General features: G+C 27.7%; 1 long non-coding RNA gene across 1 annotated transcript; it reads left to right on the top strand.

Annotated features, from left to right (window-relative positions):
* Nucleotides 1-1268: 1268 nt before the first annotated feature.
* On the top strand, nt 1269-1460 carry LOC105122809 (uncharacterized). Its single transcript, XR_841754.1, has 2 exons — nt 1269-1316; nt 1372-1460. It is a non-coding gene; the product is annotated as an uncharacterized LOC105122809 (long non-coding RNA).
* The last annotated feature ends 5871 nt before the right edge of the window (nt 1461-7331 follow it).

Here is a 7331-nt window from a genome sequence, read left to right as displayed (position 1 = left end):
GCTGAAATGGCAGCAGCTGCAAGTGCAGCAAATAGAGGGTTAGGAGTAGAGTAGAGTGAAGTTATCATTCTCTTTCATGTATTTGTTTTGTATTCTTTCTCTAATCTTTAATAATATAGACTCTCTTCCATGGATGTAGGTGGTTTTACCGAACCACGTTAAATATTGTGTCAGTGTGCTTGGTCTTCTATGAACAAGTAGCAGTACATCACCGGTTGAATTCCCAATAGAAGGAAGTCCTTCTAGCATTGCAAGCATTTACCTGGCGACTCAAAACTGCAATAAATGCTGAGATAAATGCTTGACATTCGCCGAGTCAGGCTCTACTTGATAATGGTCTTTTGTGCCTTTGGAATTTTTCCATCTGCAACATATTTCTTTTTCCCTGTATTTTTGTATTCTTTCTTGTGTTGCAAAGCCAATATGTTGTTCCTTTTGCCCTATCTTGAATCCATGGAAATGTCCATTAGAGAATGAAATCTGTGTGTATTAAAGCCCGTGTCTTTTCTTATGAATAACTCCATGCCCATGTTTTACAAACTATGAAACAGTTGTGGATGCTGCAGCCCAATTTCTGTAAAGAAAGAAAGAAAAATCCAGCGCTTTGCCGAATATACCTCTTTATTGGTTACTTAGATTGATGGCTCGCATAATGCTGCTAGTTTGACAAAAATTATTTTTAAATAAAAACAAAAATTAAAAAATATTTTTTAAAAAATAAAAAATTTAATAATTATATTAAATCTTAATTAATTTGATAATATAATAAAAAAATTACACAATAAAAACAATGAATAAAATAAATAAAAATATTACCTGAACCAAAGCTAGTTTTACACGTAAAGATAATTAGTTGGCAAATCAACATGGTGAAATCTTGCAAAAATTTAATTAATTAAATATAAGGAAATAATTTTTTTTAAAAAAAGTCTCACTAAAAATAGATTAAAAATAAAACAATTAATAGTTAAAAAATAAAGATTAAGTTTAATATAAAAAAATAAAAATATAATTAAAAAAATCAATTAAGAGAATTTGAATGATGTAATTGAAAAGATAATTAAGTAAAAGAATGTTTAGAAATAATAGCAACAATTAAAAATATAATGGGAATTAAATCTAAAAAATTTATAAAAAAAATAAAATTATTTAGATAGCCTAGAATAAATCAAATTAATACGAAGGTTTAGAGTGTGTTTGGTATTGCGGTAGCTGTTATGGTTGTGGTTTGAAAAAAAATATTTTATAAAAAGTATTTTTAACTGAAATTGATTTGAAAAAATAGGTATTTGGTTCAAAATGTGATTGAAATTGAGGCTGAAGAAAAAGTAGTTTAACGTATTTGATTATCAAAATGTGATTGAAATTGAGGCTAAAGAAAAAGTAGTTTAACGTATTTGATTAAAAATACTTTTGAAATTAAAGTTATAGAATAATTTTAAAAAATATATATTAATATTGATGGTTTTAAATTTAAGTATTGTAGAATTAATTACTCCTTTTACATCATGAAATAAATAATACTTTATATAAAATATTTTTTTATTATTCTATTAAACTATTTATAATTCCATTACATATAAAATTTATCCGATAAGAATTATAATTTTCATAATATTTTAAGCGTGTAATAAAATTAAATAAAATACGATCAGGTATAAAATTGATATTATAGTGCGAGTGAATTTAATTCACTATATATTAATTTTTAAGAAAAAAAATATTGTTCACATCACAATACGAATGAATTTAATTTACTTTAAATTATTTTAGAAAAATTAATAAAATTAATACTCTAAAAAAATATAAACAATAAATATAAATTGCACTGTTTATTATTTTTCAAGTGAATAATATAAATTTTTTGTAATTATTACTTAACAATGTATTCTATACTATTTATATTAATTAAAATTAGCGGAAATAATATATACACAGCAGTAAAATGTTATTTGTTTTCCTGCGTGTTAGATGCAAAAACAAATATGGGATTTATACACATTAAAATATATTTTTTATTTATTAAATAAATTATATTTATATTTTAAATAAAACGCAAACATAACTTCGTTAACAAATAGGTTATTAGTACCTTGCATCTGGTGTTGGTACGAAACGAATAAATTTATCCGACGAACCTGAAAACTGAAAAAATAAAAAAGAACTAAAATTCTTACAATCTACCTGCAGTTTCCAAGGCATTGAGTATCAGACAATCAGTCAGCCAGTATCTTTGAACGGAACGACACTCGAAAGAATTAATGAAAATGATAGCGACAGCGTCACTGCACCATAATAGATTCACGGCCAAAGATCGAAGCATTCATTTATGTAGTTCCTTCGGCTTCTTTTCACCCAAGAATCCGGCTTTTTCCATGTTTCTTTCTTCCATTCCACTCAATGTCCATGAGACTGCATGCAGTTGGCAGCTGCTGCGCCGCCTGGAGTCTGAAACAATGGGGCTATCAATAGTCAGATGATGGTAGATTTGATAGGATTTTGGACCTGGATTTCTTATCTATAATGGTGGTTGAATGAATGATTAGTAAAGATTCTGAGGTTTTGAGAAAGTTTCTATATCGAACTTTACATGTCAGGCGGCCAGGGCATGGCTTCCCAGAGAAAAGATAGACCTAGAGTTTCTGACGCAGCGTGGTAAAAAGGTAGAATTATGTTTCTCAAGTTTTAATTAAGTAAACGCTAATATATTATGAAACTCAATAATTCCTAAAGATCTTATTGAGAAATAATACACAAGATTGTATGAATAGTGGCTATACCAACTTATTTAATTAAAATCAAATCAAATAAAAACTATAAATCTAACAAAAAGAAATCAAAATAATTGTTTTTTATTTTTAATATAAGTATATCAAAATTATAAAATTGAAACATAAAAAGCGACAGTACTCTCAAACACTTGCAGGTAACACGTCATGAATTCTCACTACGTTTGGCATTGAAAGCCTCACCAATTGTCGCTCTTGGTGAGTTGGTGTCTTGATTCACAGAGCGAGAGATTGTTAATTTATTTTCATGGAAGGATCAGATCCTTTCTGGGTATTGTATTTTTGGAGAGTCAGTTTACCATGATCTTTTCAAGACACTCTTGGTGAGTTGGTGTCTTGAAGAGTCAGTTTACCATGATCTTTTCAAGAACAAGCATTTATGGGCTTTTGATCTAACAAGTTTGGATCTCTAGTTTTCATGATGGGCAAAGCCTTTCCTTACAAAAACAAAATGAAAAAAAAAAAAAAAACTAGAACAAAGGATAGTTTTCATGATTTGAGTTTTGTATGTTTAGAAGAAAATGAATGAAAACAAGGGAAATGTAAAAGAAAATCCTCTGTTTAAATGCTAAAATTACGAGTAAAAATTTAAGGAAAGGAAGGGAATAAAGGGAAAAAAATAAATCTGATTTTTTTTATACGCAGCAAAAATTATCCACTCGGAGGAAGGAAAGGCGAGGGCTCAGAAAATATTAAAAAAATTTATCAATGTAGTTGTGTATTCTAAAAACTACTTCGCTTTATTTCCCATCAATGTATCTAAACAAATAAAACTTCATTTCTCTCGCTTTTTTAAAGGCAGATTAAAGAAATTTGATTTCCCATCTTTCCCTTTGCGTTTCTTCCTGGTTTGGTTTCTCTTCTATCTCCTAACATTTTGTAGCTCTTTTTTTAAAAAAAAACTGAGACCTAACTATCTGCATACAGAAGTTAGGAAAATTCCAAAAAATTTATGACTATGAATATTGGAAAATGGTGTTTGCCAGGCTTGAAAACTTTTAGATAGCTTTTTGCTAGTGAAAATTGCTCGTAATCTCTTTACGGATATATATATATATATCCGTAAAGAGATTACGAGCAATTTTCACTAGCAAAAAGTAGGCCAGCGACTTGCATCAATACATATCAATTTTCACATGATCCGAACATGACTTTCTTGAGTGAATTGCAAATTTGCAATGTGTTAGGACAGCCATATATTCTTACAGTGACGTAGCTTTACAAGCAAAACTCTTTTCATGTTCTTAGAGTCCATTTATGGAGGCTAAATGTTGACCTAAGAATTACTGAATATACATTCGCCATGTTCTAAGGACTTGGACTATGAGATTGAGAATCCCATCAACTGGGTGTTCAGAGAAACTTGGTCGGATATCCGTTTGCTTCTAATTTTGGCCAGTTTGACTTGAAGATTATCATCGACTAATCCTACTACTTGAAACGTAATCCAACAAGAAAGAGCATTCTATGCCATTGAGAGGATGCGTTTGCATTATATTCATTGCATCAGCACTCTTTCTTTCTTTCTTTTTTTGACATAAACATGATTTCGAGTTAAATGAATAAGTTTATCATTTAGATTTTTAGAAGTTGTTTGGTATGGTGGATTGAATTTTTTTTTTTTTTGGTCAAATGGTTTTCATAATACATTTAAAAATCAAATGTTTTCAATGATTTTAATATAAGAAGTTTGCTATAAAAAAAATTGGAATGGTTGTATTTTGATTGATTCAGGATAAGCTATTTAATTTTTAATTCAAGTTTTTGATCGGGTTATATTAAACTAAATTTTATAATTTTATAATGAAGAACTAGCTGGGTCTTAAATGTTATGATATTATTACTATCATGTGATGAAGTCTGTAAGGTTGAACATGCAAAGAATATGAAGTAGGGTCATTTTATCTTGGCTTTTTTCAAGTGTCTATTCTTTTTTTTGTTATCATAGTTCATTAGCAATTTCCCATTTCCTTCTTTAAAAAATCTCTCTCTTCCTTTTTATTTTTATAAATGATTTTTTTTATCATCTTATCTTATCTCTTGTACAATTAAATTATTTTTTTGTCTTTATTTTAATGGGATATTTGAATTATATTTTTGTGTTATGTCATTTTAATCCTTTATTTTTTTATTTTTTAGATTTTTTATCATTCACATGATTTTGAAATTTTTTATTATCACAAATTGATGTGATATTGAAAAAACTATACTAAATAAAATATTTGATTGCTAATAAAAATAATTACAAATAAAATATTTTAAAGTGGTGAGATGAACAATATAAAATTAACTATTAAAAAACAAAGAGTGCTATTTAAAGTAAAATATGATGATTTATGATACCAAGAAAATCATAGTAGAAGTGAAAAATGTTATTTGATAAGTTGATATATATTCACGTTCAACTCATAAAATATATAAAAATAAATTAAATTATAAAAAAATGCTTGATCATAATTAGGTATTAAAATAATTTCATGAATCTTTTAAATTATCCAACCTCTTCATCCTTTTCTTTTACTAATAAGAAATATTTACTTTTGAGCGACAATGGAGAACAAGAAAAGATGGGTATGTAGCAACATACCATACTATTCATGAGTCCATGATCAAATTATTGCAATGTACTAGTGAGTCGTGCCCCGTCAACATGGAGACAGAAGGCTATTTCTCCTTGACACCTGCTACGTGAGAAGGAGACCAGCCATTAACATCGTACATGTCTAACTTATGAGCACCATTATTTCGATGCAGCTGTGTGCCTTGTGTGATCTCCATCGACAACTATTGCCGACATCTCTTGCCCTCCCCACCCTCCCATGCCTATTGGCTGCCGATACTTGTCACATTGGGTGGCCTTCATCAATGGTTTTTGATATTGTTTTTCTCCTTTTTAGTTTTTTTTTTAATTGAGTTTTCTTAAAAAAACCAAGAAAATTGTTAAAAAAAACATTTTGAAATTCTAAAATATTGTTTTAAAACTCAATTTAATGAATTCTAATATTTTAAAAAAACCAATAAATTCATGGTTGAGTTTTGATTGGATAAAAACCATCTACTTGTTAACCAGGTCAATTAAAAAAAAAATTATTTATTTAATTTAAAGTAATCAGAGTGTTGAATCGATGTCACAAGCTAGTTCATATTTTAAAACATGAAATAAAATTTTGATGGTGTTATAACATTAATTTTTTGATAAAAAAAATTTAGAAAAGAAAAATTACATCTCACGGACATTATATAAAAATATCTTTAACATAACATATGGTCGGATACTTTTTCATAGATCTTAAAAACCATGACTCACACCTTGAAACACAACTTTCTCGAACTAGTAATCCTAGGACATAGAATAAGCTTCGGAGTAGCTGGTAACAAGCAAGCACACCCTCGTCTTGATTGCAATACCTGCTCTCCAGGTGGCTTCGAGATTTACTGATGTACTAGCAAGAGACGTGGCTTCTCTGGAACTATGGGTATGGGATGCTAATATTGCTGTCTCATACCATATCTCGAAAAACAAGGGAATGGAAGATCAGAACTTGATGTACCTATGCAATCATAATTTGAGTGGACCACATCCAAGCGTGTGTTTGGTTTGACGGTTTAATTTTATTTTTTATTAATTTTTTTTATTTTTATTAAAAAGTATTTTTTATAATTGTAAATTGTTTTAATATATTAATATTAAAAATAACTATTATGACGTTGTAAAATACACTATAATAATTCAAGAATAGGAGGGAGGTGAATGAGTTAGGTCTTTGAAAAAAATTATTCGTTGAATCTGAAAATTCTGATGGGTAACTTTAAATTGGATTGTTGAACCAATCATTTTTATTTTATATTATGATTTGATTATTTTAAATTTATTTTTATTTTATATAATAATTTGATTATTTTAGATTTAATATGATATCCTGTTTAATATATGCATGAACACCATGAATAATCTTGACTCACATTTATCTTTAAAGATATTCTATGATATTTCTTTTCATTATGATTTATAAGCATAAAACAACATAATTTATCTTATCTTATTCATGATCATTTGATTGACTAGAATCTGTTTAACTCCTACTATATCCTTTATATTGCAAGATTAAACTATTTAATAATGAAGTAATTTGTCATCTTATTTGTAAAATCACTCCAGTTAAATCTATCATTAAAGATATAACTTAAAATTAAAAAATATATTTAATAAACTAAACCTTTAAAAAAATAAATGAATTGTTTAAAAATAATTTCTTTATAAAACACACAAATATCATAAAAAATCAAAAAACTACTTCATTATTTTTGGTAAATAAAATCACTAAATAATTCAATTAAGGTCCACGTAAATTTTTTAATCAATAAAAACTAGAGAAACAAAAAACCAAACATGGTTTTTATCACAACTCATGGAGCTTGCATAGCTTTCAAGATATTGATATTTCCAAGGCTATGCATATTATTAATAATAATAATAAAAAAACTTAATAATAACTTGCCGGGAACCCAATGGTTAATAAAGGAAAGCGAAAGGGAGAACTT

This window comes from Populus euphratica, unplaced genomic scaffold (genome assembly GCF_000495115.2).
Source record: "Populus euphratica unplaced genomic scaffold, PopEup_1.0 scaffold8.1, whole genome shotgun sequence".
In the NCBI taxonomy this organism is placed as follows: domain Eukaryota; kingdom Viridiplantae; phylum Streptophyta; class Magnoliopsida; order Malpighiales; family Salicaceae; genus Populus; species Populus euphratica.
This window is presented reverse-complemented; position numbering and strand designations above follow the sequence as displayed.